Source organism: Salvelinus alpinus, chromosome 34 (assembly GCF_045679555.1).
Source record: "Salvelinus alpinus chromosome 34, SLU_Salpinus.1, whole genome shotgun sequence".
NCBI classification, from domain to species: Eukaryota; Metazoa; Chordata; class Actinopteri; order Salmoniformes; family Salmonidae; genus Salvelinus; species Salvelinus alpinus.
The window spans coordinates 27393546-27406490 of NC_092119.1; positions in this window are offsets into that span (position 1 = coordinate 27393546).

Here is a 12945-nt window from a genome sequence, read left to right on the forward strand (position 1 = left end):
CTCTGTAGTGATGAATCACGCTTCACCATCTGGCAGTCCGACGGACAAATCTGGGTTTGGCGGATGCCAGGAAAACGCTACCTGCCCCAATGTATAGTGCCAACTGTAAAGTTTGGTGGAGGAGGAATAATGGTCTGGGGCTGTTTTTCATGGTCCGAGATGGGTCCCTTAGATCCAGTGAAGGAAATCTTAATGCTACAGCATACAATAACATTCTAGACAATTCTGTGCTTCCAACCTGTGGCAGCAGTTTGGGGAAGGCCCTTACCAGTTTCAGCATGACAATGCCCCTGTGCACAAAGCGAGGTCCATACAGAAATGGTTTGTCGAGATCAGTGTGGTAAAACTTGACTGGCCTGCACAGATCCCTGACCTCAACCCCATCGACCACCTTTGGGATGAATTGGAACGCCGACTGCGAGCCAGGCCTAACCGCCCAACATCAGTGTCCGACCTCACTAATGCTCTTTTGGCTGAATGGAAGCAAGTCCCCGCAGCAATGTTCCAACATCTAGTGTAAAGCCTTCCCAGAAGAGTGGAGGCTGTTAAAGCAGAAAAGGGGAACCAACCAAATATTAACGAACATGATTTTGTAATGAGATGTTTGACTAGTAGGTGTCCACATACTTTTGGTCATGTAGTGTACTTAAGTATCAAAAGTAAATAGAATTGCTAAAATATACTTAAGTATCAAAAGTAAAAGTATAAATAAATTAACTCACACACACACACACACACACACACACACACACACACACACACACACACACACACACACACACACACACACACACACACACACACACACACACACACACACACACACACACACCTCAATAACTCATTTCAGCTCAACACAATGATTCAAGGAAATGTTCAGTGAGAGTAATCTGTAACTAGGCTGTACTCAGTGGGTGGATAGGGAGGAATATATGAAGGAGAAAACTGTTAATATCCTGTACAAATATCCTCCTATCCAAGTTCTCTCTGAGTGATCACTCACGCCTATCTCCTCACTGCCACGGTCCTTTTCTGGATGAGGTGTTGGCAGTGGGGGGTTTGTGTGTGTGTCTGTGTGTTTGAGTGTGCATGCATGCGTGCGCGCGTGTGTGTGTGTGGGGTGGGATTCAGGTCCCCTTATCTAGCTCCTAATTTTTCTATCTTTTGCTGTTCCGAGGAGAAGGAAGCGATGGTCTGTTTGCACATCCGCAACGTGCGTATATTAATCATAATCTGTGAGCGGTATCGCCTTGTATTCGGAGTGTTTTCACACACTTTGTACCTGGCACAGGGCAGGAGAGAAAGAATGCTTTTCCTATTTCCACCCAAAAGCCAAGGGTAAGGGGCAGAGAGAGTGAAACACCAAAAGGTTCAAGTCAGTAAAGAGGATGTGATTCTATCATATATCACTGGGTTGTTTAGTCTTTGAGGTAATTTCCTACATTTGGAGGATTTAGTTCAGGGTTGTAAGGCAGATTGTACATCTCCCAGAGATCCCGGTAAGTTTCAACAGCGTCACGTCAACAAGAGGGTCACATTTAGCTCTCTGATTTATGCTGCAGAGGAATGGCTGACAGGAGAGAATGGCCTTGTGAATGCAGGCATTGTGCGAGTGTGTTTATGTGTGTCTAAATTTGTGGGAAAACTGTGCGACACCCTACAACCTGAAGGATCTCAAAAGATGTGCTGCACACACAATTCAGTGGCCAATTTCTTAGGTAAACTGTACCAGGTCGGACCCCCAGAACAGCATGAATTCTTTGGGGCATCAATTCTACAGGGTGTCAGAAACGTTCCACATGGATGTTGGTCCATGCTGATGTGATGGCGTCACGCAGTTGCTGCAGATTGGACGGTGGTACATTCATGCTGCCAACAGCCGTTCAATCTCATCTCATAGATGGGTTTGGTCAGCAACAATGTTCAAATGCGCCGTGGCATTCAAACGCTGCTCAATTGGTATGAAGTCACCTAGCGTGTGCCAGGAGAACATTCCCCACACCATCGCCACCAGCCTGAACCGTTGGCACCAGGCAGGATGGGTCCATGGACTCATGCTACTAACACCAAATCCTGAATCTGTCATCAGCATGACGCAACAGGAACACTGGGATTCATTGGACCAGGCGATGTTTTCCACTCTTCAATTGTCCAGTGTTGGTGATCGCATTCCCACTGGAGCCGCTTCTTCTTGTTTTTAGCTGATAGGAGTGGTACCCGATGTGGTCGTCTGCTGCAATAGCCCATCTGTGACAAGGACCGACGAGTTGTGTTCTGAGATGCCGTTCTTCACACCACTGTTATACTATGCCGTTATTTGTCTGTTTGTGTTCCGCCTGTTACCTTGCATGATTCTTGCCATTCTCATTTGACCTCTCTCATCAACGAGCTGTTTTAGCCCACAGGACTGCCGCTGACTGGTGCGACAAACAAAAAGCATCCATTCTCTGTAAACCCTAGACACTATCGTGTGTGAAAAGCCCAGGAGGGCAGCAGTTTCTGAGATACTAGATCTGACATGCCTGGGACCGATGATCATACCACGCTCAAAGTCGCTTAGGTCACTCGTTTTTCCCATTCTAACGTTTAACCAAACAGTAACTGAATGCCTCGATGCCGGTCTGCCTGCTTTATATAGCAAGTCACCGCCACGTGTCTCACTGTCTGTAGGAGCGATCAATTTTCGTGAACGGGGTGGTCTACCTAATAAACTGGCCACAGCGTTTATTAGTTCCTAAAATATACTGTAGACGGTCTTGAAAATGAAATTAAAATGTGATATTATATTACGAAAGACAAATGCATATCTGTTTATCTTCTGGATATTGAATAAGCAACTCAATTGTACATCTAAGATGAGTGCTTCATAGCTTTCAGAGACTCTTGAGTCCCATGGTCGTGACTTGAAAGACGGAGGGAGGGGGGTAATATTATAGATTGAATGATAGGAAACATTTAAACCTCACCGTAACCCTGTCTAAATCAACATATAGCTGTCTAGAATAACTAAACCAGTAACTCCTGTTTGTGAGCCCATCTTCAGGTGCTGAGCCGGATCTTTATGGGCTACTTCCTACATTCCACACACATTTTTTACTCTCTCCGTAAATCTTCACTATGTAAAATCCAGCTTTTTCCGAGTGTGTAAATAACTTCATAAAAGCATCCCATTGGTTCCAAAGGCATTGTCAAGCTGAACACTTTCTCTTCACACTATTGTGCAACCACTCAGAACTGGTTAATCTAGTTCCATTTAGTTACACAGCCTTACTTTTGCCTATGGAGCAATACAGTGTCAAAATAAAGATACTCCTCTTTATGGTATGCACATCTGATAGTGTGGCTTTATGTAAAACATGGTTTGAGTGTCACACCAAGGAGGTTCACCGCAACCAACTACGCATGTGTTCACTCCGATATTAGCAATATTATGTTTAAAATTTTCTGTTTACCCCAACCACTCACATGTCCAGTTTGAACATAGTAGCTGCTAGGCTAAGTTCCTGGTCTTTCTGTAACACACGGTTGAGGACTGCGGGCAGAATCCAAACTTGAGGAAGTCAAGGTAAACCATGCATCAATATCAATGGAAGACTTGTGATGCAGCTTGAGTTACATGTAAGTAAAAGGTGAATTAGAGTAGAGTAAGGAAAACAGATGGGATGACAAAGAGCAATAGGAAGGCACACAGACAGATGTGAAGAAATGCAAGTAAGGAACTCAGAGGGGGGGATTGAGTGAGTGAGAGAGAGAAAGAGAGGGGGGAAGAGAGATGAGAGCGAAGGAGAGGGAAAATCTAACCTGCATATCTGCAGAAGGGATCTGCTGGGGGAGACATCCCCAGCTGTTGCTAGCTCCCTTATCTCTAGCAGTGGAGTTGGGGGGTGGATAGGGGGTACAGCACGGCATTCCAGCCCAATTTACAGATCCTCACACATGTGGCTCGTTAGCGACTGGCTGAGGAGAGAAGGCTGGAAAGGATCAGCAGCACAGATCAGACTGAAACCACTGTCTCACTGCTGCTACAAGCACTAATAGGTAGCTATAGCGGCCTTACAATAGCGCCACACTACCACCTGAAACAGGCTATAATTTAGCTGTTTTTGTGAGGTGTAAATCCACCTGTAGCATGAGATTTATAATGTAGAAAATCTCATGCAGTCAGCAAAGACCAGTGCGATGACGAAGTTGGTATTTCCAGTCACCTTTACCCTATGTTCAGGTATTGACGGTAAAACATTAACGTTACACTTATCAAAGAAAGTTAGTGCAAGAGTTAGTGCTCTTCCCAGTATGGAGTATGTGGAGAGGATATATTGTGCACTGCACTACTTGGACTTCCTTTAAGAAGAAACAGGTGTCAGAAACAAGGCCAGTCTCCCTCCAGCTGAGTGATGACATTGCTCTACCTGGTGCAAGGTTGCCTGCTTAGGAGTTTAATCCCCTTCCTGCTGTACTCCTGATGTATGTGCAGTTTTCTCTGTTCCACTTGGCCACGGAGTCTGAAGAGACAGGCTGTGGAGTCAGGCTCTGACTAGATTGCCAACTCACCAGCAAACCGAGGAGGAATACCAGCAACAAGAAAAGGCATGCAGGAATGAGAGAACAATGAGATGTGTACAAATAAACTGAAGACAAAACCATTTTTGTATTCCAAGAGACAGATGGGTGGGATGGAGTGTCGGTGACAAAGTACAGTTAATAAGTAACATTATCAAAACAGTAAGGGAAATGGTTACAAATGCCAGAGCCCATGTGTGTCTGCGAACAGGAGTTGTGACAGAGCGAGTCTTCACTTTTGCGAAGATATGGGATATACATTCTAAAATTAAAATACAAATATATAATTTCTTTAATGATGGAACAGTGCCAACCCTATATCCTAGACATCGACCTGAGCAATCCACCCTCTAAGGAGAAGTCCTTATCAGTTTTATAGGCCTATTGCAAGTAGCCTACGCAGCCATTACAGAAAGGTGAACTAAAGCAGCCCACTAAATCAGCACCGCACTCTCGAGAGTCAGAGCCTGCCTGGCAGGATTGGTCCAAAAGCCAAAGCCCCCAAATGGGTGAGCATAATACACAAGGATTTTCTCAAAGCTGTTAATGAGACCCTTGACGACCTCGTACCTAGCCGGTAGGAATTTCGGTAGAGTACCTCACCCATGTAGTGGCAGTGCTAACGATACTCGCTGCAATAACCCATGGGGAGTGAGTCACACTCAGACAATCAGAGAGGGTGCATATTATTGTGGCCCTGGCGGCACAGAATAATCAAACGGTCTGACTGCACAGAGGTGCTTGGAAAGATGGGTCATAACTGGGACCAGCATGTGTGGATGTTGGGGGTATGGGATGTATACGAGCTCCATCAGCTAGGACTAGATGTTGGTTAATCAAATCATCCCATTCCTGCTCAATTATCATGGTAATTCTTAATGGTAAGTTAACAAACATATATTATGGTGTTGAGACAGTTTACACAAACTCATTTTCCTCTGAGCCTACGTCATCAGACTGCACAGCTGAACACTGTATGGTGGAAACACTCGGTTTGTTATTTTTGACTAAAACAACCAATATTCGTTAATTATAAATACCAAACTTGTTTTTGCGTGAATTCGGCGTCGCAGTTAGCTTTTAACAGCTAGGACCGCTATTTCTTGTCCCGGAATCCCGCTTAACAGATTAACAGACAGGTTGAAGCCTGATTGACAGAGCCGGTAAGCTGCTAGCCATCAAGCTAACGAAGTTAGTCCCTGATGAGTTTTGCAATGGAGCCCTCTTTGTCTGGAGAAATAATGAACGGTTCCAGCGCTGTAGGAGTATCTACTACGCTGTGTTTCTGGACAAACCGGATCACTCATGAATTCCAATGCGGCAATTGTTTGCTTGCTGAGGATTATAGGCTTGGGGGGGTTTCCTTGATAATGCAGGTTGCCAGCCTACGTAAGAAACTGGGGAAAACGTAGAGTGGAATGTTCACCTTTTCTATGCCGGTGGCTGGATGGCGTTCGCGCTTGTTGGATGCCTTGTCGTTTGTCGTTATCCGACTGGCCGGTGTTGCCAGGAGCTTCCCCAACTGACAGCGGAGTCCAAGGAGCACAGCAAGAGGAGCATGGCAATCAACCATGGTCGCATGTCACGACCCGTGGAAGCCGAAGACAGTGACCTCCTGCAAAGCAGTCTACACTCTCAATGAGAGGCCCAGAGAGGATACAAACAATGAATAGTTTGGCAGTCCTGGAGCCTGATCTTCCTGCACCTTAGTCATTGGGGGTGCCTGTGTCTGCGGCCGCTGTGCCTACTCCTACGATTTCGAAGTCGACAACCTTCCGTCCCTGCTCTGAATCGAGCGGGGCTTCTCCATCTGTCGAAGGCCTGCACCAGGCGCCGGGAGCAACAGGCTCAAGTTATCCTGCCTCTCGCCTGTCCATAAAGTGTACTCCGAATCCTGTGAAGCGTGGGAGTGGGCGGATTTCCCCGTCCTTCTTGCCAGCCGTGATTTTGGGCAGCTCCATAGTAAGAAATGTGACTGTTCCTGGTGCAAAAACCATGTCCTATCCCAGAGCTTGAGTAAATGACATTCCTAAGCTGCTTCCGGATGTACTATGTCAGGACATGGAAATCAATTCTATCGTAGTCCATGTAGGTTTTAATGACATTATGAAGGGCAGCTCTGAACTGTATTTTAAAGAGCTGATTGAGTCTCTGCTAGACACTAATACAATACCCATCATATCTGGCCCTGTGCCCTCTGAATCGTGGCATTGAATTCTTTAGCAGGATTCTTTCTCTTCACAATTGTCTATGTGATTATTGCAGTTCAATAGGTGTAATTTCTGTTGACAATTTCGAAAACAAAACATAAGGAGGATGCGATCCACCCAAATCATTTGGGTTCCTGGATCCTTTCATTGCATTATAAGGCTGCGTTGAGACAATGACTTATCAATGACCCTAGCCCAGCTCAGTTAATCCCTACCATTGTCACAGTGAGTTGTCATAATTCTTCAGCAAATGTACATTATACCAGGGGCGTTGGTAAAAAAAACAATGTAAGGAAGCGAATTTATGTCTCTCTAACTGCCCTGAATGCCTCTGCTGATCCTACAGCTATGAACCAGATTTATACTGTTAGCACTGAGGCGGTGCGCCCTAGTAGGAACATGAGCATTTCTACTTCTGCGAAGCATCCCAGTAAAGCAATAAAAACAAGTAAAGATCCCAAGAGAAAAGTGCTCAAAATAGCCCACGTTAACATACAGTTGAAGTCAGAAGTTTACATACACCTTAGCCAAATACATTTAAACTCAGTTTTTCACAATTCCTGACATTTAAGCCTTGTAAAAATTCCCTGTCTTAGGTCAGTTAGGATCACCACTTTATTTTAAGAATGTGAAATGTCAGAATAATAGTAGAGAGAGTGATTTATTTCAGCTTTTATTTCTTTCATCACATTCCCAGTGGGTCAGAAGTTTACATACACTCAATTAGTATTTGGAAGCATTGCCTTTAAATTGTTTAACTTGGGTCAAACGTTTCAGGTAGCCTTCCACAAGCTTCCCACAGTAAATTGGGTGAATTTTGGCCCATTCCTCCTGACAGAGCTGGTGTAACTGAGTCAGGTTTGTAGGCCTCCTTGCTCGCACACGCTTTTCAGTTCTGCCCACATATTTTCAATAGGAATGAGGTCAGGGCTTTGTGATGGCCACTTCAATACCTTGACTTTGTTGTCCTTAAGTCATTTTGCCACAACTTTGGAAGTATGCTTGGGGTCATTGCCCATTTGGAAGAAACATTTGCGACCAAGCTTTAACTTCTTGAGATGTTGCTTCAATATATCCACATAATTTTCCTTCCTCATGAAGCCATCTATTTTGTGAAGTGCGCCAGTCCCTCCTGCAGCAAAGCACCCCCACAACATGATGCTGCCACCCCCGTGCTTCACGGTTGGGATGGTGTTTTCCTCGGCTTGCAAGCTGCCTCCTTTTTCCTCCAAACATAACGATGGTCATTATGACCAAACAGTTCTATTTTTGTTTCATCCGACCAGAGGACATTTCTCCAAAAAGTACAATCTTTGTCCCCATGTGCAGTTGCAAACCGTAGTCTGGCTTTTTTATGGCGGTTTTGGAGCAGTGGCCTCTTCCTTGCTGAGCGGCCTTTCAGGTTATGTCGATATAGGACTTGTTTTACTGTGGATATAGATACTTTTGTACCCGTTTCCTCCAGCATCTTCACAAGGTCCTTTGCTGTTGTTCTGGGATTGATTTTCACTTTTCGCACCAATGTACGTTAATCTCTAGGAGACAGAACGTGTCTCCTTCCTGAGCGGTATGACGGCTGTGTGGTCCCATGGTGTTTATACTTGCGTACTATTGTTTGAAGAGATGAACGTGGTACCTTCAGGCATTTGGAAATTGCTCCCAAGGATGAACCAGACTTGCGGAGGTCTACGATTTTTTTCAGAGGTCTTGGCTGATTTCTTTTGATTTTCCCACGATGTCAAGCAAAGAGGCACTGAGTTTGAAGGTATGCCTTGAAATACATCCACAGGTACACCTCCAATTGACTCAAATTATGTCAATTAGCCTATCAGAAGCTTCTAAAGCCATGACATCCATTTCTGGAATTTTCCAAGCTGTTTTAAGGCACAGTCAACTTAGTGTATGTAAACTTCTGACCCACTGGAATTGTGATACAGTGAATTATAAGTGAAATAATCTGTCTGGAAACAATTGTTGGGAAAATTACTTGTGTCATGCACAAAGTAGATGTCCTAACCGACTTGCCAAAACTATAGTTTGTTAACAAGAAATTTGTGGAGTAGTCGAAAAACTAGTTTTAATGACTCCACCCTAAGTGTATGTAAATTTCCGACTTCAACTGTACATGTAGGTAGAGGTAATGTGACTATGCATAGATAATAACAGAGAGTAGCAGCAGCGTAAATTGAGAGGTCTGGGTAGCCCTTTGATTAGCTGTTCAGCAGTCTTATGGCTTGGGGGTAGAAGCTGTTAAGAAGCCTTTTGGACTTAGACTTGGCGCTCCGGTACTGTTTGCTGTGTGGTACCAGCGAGAACTGTCTATGCCTAGGGTGGCTGGAGTTTTAGGGCTTTCCTCTGACACCGGCCGGTATAGAAGGTCTGAATGGCAGGAAGCTTGGCCCCAGTGATGTACTGGGCTGTACGCACTACCCTCTGTAGTGCCTTGCGGTCGGAGACAGTTGCCATTCCAGGCAGTGATGCAACCAGTCAGAATGCTCTCGATGGTGCAGCTGTAGAACGTTTTGAGGATCTGAGGACACATGCCAAATCTTTTCAGTCTCTTAACGGGGAATAGGCTTTGTCGTACCCTCTTCACGACTGTCTTGGTGTGATTGGACCATGATAATTTGTTGGAGATGTGGACACCAAGGAACTTCAAGATCTCAACCTGCTCCACTGCAGCCCCGTCGATGAGAATGAGGTCCTCATTGGACTTGGTCCTCATCGTGCTTGGTCCTCCTTTTCGTGTAGTCCACAATCATCTCCTTTGTCTTGATCACATTGAGGAAGAGGTTGTTATCCTGGCACCACACAGCCAGGTCTCTGACCTCCTCCCTATAGGCTGTCTCATCGCTGTCAGTGATCAGCCCTACCACTGTTGTGTCATCGGCAAACTTATGGTGATGGAGTCGTTTCTGGCCATGCAGTCATGAGTGAAGAGGGAGAACCGGAGGAGACTGAGCACGCACCCCTGAGGGGCCCCGTGTTAAGGATCAGCGTGGCAGATGTGTTGTTACCTACCCTTACCACCTGGGGGCAGCCAGTCAGGAAGTCCAGGATCCAGTTGCAGAGGGAGGTGTTTAGTCCCAGGGTTCTTAGCTTAGTGATGAGTTGAGGGCACTATGATGTTGAATGCTGAGCTGTAGTCAATGAATAGCATTCTCACATAGGTGTTCCTTTTGTCCAGGTGGGAAAGGGCAGTGTGGCGTGCAACAGAGATTGCATCATATGTGGCTCTGTTGGGCGCTATGCAAATTGCAGTGGGTCTAGGGTTTCTGGAATAATGGTGTTGATGTGAGCCATGACCAGCCTTTCAAAGCACTTCATGGCTACAGATGTGAGTGCTACGGGTCGGTAGTCATTTAGGCAGGTGACCTTAGTGTTCTTCGGCACAGGGACTATGCTGGTATGCTTGAAACATGTTGGTATTACAGACTCAGCCAGGGACAGGTTGAAAATGTCAGTGAAGACACTTGTCAGTTGGTCAGCGGAGTACACGTCCTGGTAATCCGTCTGGCCCTGCGGCCTGGTGAATGTTGGCCTGTTTAAAGGTCTTACTCACATCGGCTACAGAGCAGCTGATGCTCTCATGCATGTTTCAGTGTTACTTGCCTCGAAGCGAGCATAGAAGTAATGGTAGGCTCGTGTCACTGGGTAGCTCGCGGCTGTGCTTCCCTTTGTAGTCTGTGATAGTTTGTAAGCCCTGGCACATCAGACGAGCGTCGCAGCCGGTGTAGTACAATTCAATCTTAGTCCTGTATTGATGCTTTGCCTGTTTGATGGTTCGTCTGAGGTCATAGGGGGATTTCTTATAAGCTTCCGGGTTAGAGTCCCGCTCCTTGAAAGCGGCAGCTCTACCCTTTAGCTCAGTGCGGATGTTGCCTGTAATCCATAGCTTCTGGTTGGGGAATGTATGTACAGTCACTGTCGGGATGACGTGATCGATGCACTTATTGATGAAGGCAGTGAATGCCATCGGAAGAATCCCGGGAACATATTCCAGTCTGCTAGCAAAACAGTCCTGTAGCTTAGCAACTGCTTCATCTGAACACTTTTTTATTGACCGAGTCACTGGTGCTTCCTGCTGTTGTAGTTTTTGCTTGTAAGCAGGAATCAGGAGGAGAATTATGGTCAGATTTGCCAAATGGAGGGCGAGGGAGAGCTTTGTACACGTCTCTGTGTGTGGAGTAAAGGTTGTCTAGAGTTTTTTTCCCCTCTGGTTGCACATTTAACATGTTGGTAGACATTAGGTAAAAGGAATTTAAGTTTCCCTGTTTAAAATCCCCGGAACTAGGAGCGCAGCCTCGGGATGAACGTTTTCCTGTTTGCTTATGGGGGTATACAGCTCATTGAGTGCGGCCAGCATCGGTTTGTGGTGGTAAATAGACAGCTACAAAGAATATAGATGAAAACTCTTGGTAAATAGTGTGGTCTAACACTTTCTCTTGAGATACTCTACCTCAGGCAAGCAAAACCTCGAGACTTCGTGCACCAGCTGTTGTTTACAAATATACTTAGATCTTGTCTTACCAGAGGCGGCTGTTCTATCCTGATGAAAAAGCATAAAACGTGCCAGCTGTATGTTATTCATGTCGTCGATCAGCCACGACTCAGTGAAACATAAGATATTACAGTTTTTAATGTTCCGTTGGTACAGTAGGATATTCGTGCTCGTAGTTAGTCTATTTTATTATCCAATGATTGTACGTTGGCTAATAGGACCAATGGAAAAGGCAGATTACCTACTCGTTGTCGGATCCTTACAAGGCACCCAGACCTACGTCCCCAATATCTCCGTCTCTTTCTCCTGAGAATGACAGGGACGAGGGCCTTGTCGGGTGTCTGGAGTAAATCCTTTGCGTCCGACTTGTTAAAGAAAAATCTTCTCATCTTCTAACAAGTGCTCAGCATATGTGGGAACTCCAAGACTGTCGGAAAAGCATTCCAGGTGAAGCTGGTTGAGAGAATGCCAAGAGTGCAAAGCTGTCATCAAAAACTACATCAAAACAGGAAATCTACTGTTATAAATAATATTAATATTTCAAAGAAAATGTGAATAACATTCAATATATTTCTTATTGTATAATAATTAGCATTAGGATACACTTCATGATCGACTCAATTGTCTAGAGCAGTACAAGCTTGGAAATGGAGCTCAGGCTATTGCTATCCCTTCAAAGTCGTATAAGAATGGTGGCGGTCTGCGACTGCCTGCTACTGGGCACCCAGAACCCTCCTTCAGCATCAACACATCAACGTGTTCCCCTTCCTTGCAAGGGATTTCAGGAAAAATAAACGCTGAAATGTACGCAGGAAGTTCCATCTAATCGCAACATGTTTTGTTAATTAGGCCTGTCAACTGGCCATTTATTATGTATGTCACACATGACAGAGAAACACTACAGCATTCCATTATAGAAAGGGGCCAATGTTCAATAGTGCAAAACCAATAAGGAACAACTATTCCAACTTGCCTTTAGAAATCAAGTAACTTTTTTATTTTAGAAAAAAGGTATACAACTAATAAGAATTGAGGATGTTTAACGTCTTCTTTAACTAGTCAGAGTATAATTAATTGAGCAGGAAAACGCACAAAAAAAAGGACCATGAGGGAATAAAAAATTCCAAAAGCTAATTAAAGGGAAGTGCTAATGATTAAAAACATGCTCAGCAGTGACAAGAAAAATAAGATGCTTTCTGACCTCACAGAAGAGACTGAGGGAGAAAGAAGGAAGAAGCTTCTGAGGCTGAGACACAGCATGGCTACTTGGCTAGAGAGAGCTTTTTTTGGCACAGGCCCTCGGGCCGCCACAACATCAATCTCTCGCCTCCCAGGACAGACTGAGGAGGAAAACATAGCACACTTCAAACCCGACAGAAAGAGCGAGTGAGCCAGGCTTTGCTTTCCTCCGCTCTATGCAGGAAGGAGGGATGGCCGGCTCTTCTCCTTCTCCTAGAAGCTGTCTTAATTACTTCCACTCGTACCCAAATCCCCAGCCATCATCTGGCAAATTAAGAGGGGATATATTCTAGAAGTTGTAATAAATAATATTATAATAATAATAAAATATGCCATCCTCCTCTTGGTAGCCACTCCCGGCTGGGATTAGCTTTGCTTTATGTAAACCTAATTGCAAACATTGTATTTCCTGATGCTACAGTAATGTAGGGCTTC